This window comes from Sinocyclocheilus anshuiensis, unplaced genomic scaffold (genome assembly GCF_001515605.1).
Source record: "Sinocyclocheilus anshuiensis isolate Anshui unplaced genomic scaffold, SAMN03320099.WGS_v1.1 scaffold322, whole genome shotgun sequence".
NCBI lineage: Eukaryota > Metazoa > Chordata > Actinopteri > Cypriniformes > Cyprinidae > Sinocyclocheilus > Sinocyclocheilus anshuiensis.
This window is the reverse complement of record NW_015542366.1, coordinates 1,913,847-1,914,325: the sequence shown is the minus strand read 5'-3', so window position 1 is coordinate 1,914,325 and position 479 is coordinate 1,913,847.

The window sequence follows — 479 nt, the reverse complement described above, 5'->3', positions numbered from 1 at the left end:
TCACCTAAAGACTCTGGTGGTCTCACATTTGTCTCCTCCAAAGTCACATTTGTCTTCTCTAAAGTTTTGAAGAGATCTCAACAACATCACACACTGTGCTCCGATTTTTACTAAACTAAAAACGGGGGGTCTCATATTTGTCTTGTCCAAAGTTTCAAACAAGATCTCAACAACATCACACACTGTGCTCACTGTGTTTCTCCTTAGCTAGAGACTATGGATCTCTCACATTTGTCTCCTCAAAAGTTTAGATTAGAGATCTCAACAACATCACACATTGTGCTTAGATTTTTCTCTTTAGGTAAATAATCTGGGGGTCTCATATTTGTCTCCTGTAATGCTTTAGAAGAGATCTCAGCAACTTTACAAAGTGTGCATCAAGTCAAGTACTTGAAAGGCATTAAATAAAGGGGAAAAATCATAAATTCAGAGTTAAAGGCTATATTGAGAGAGAAATTATGCAGAAATAAGGATAATGT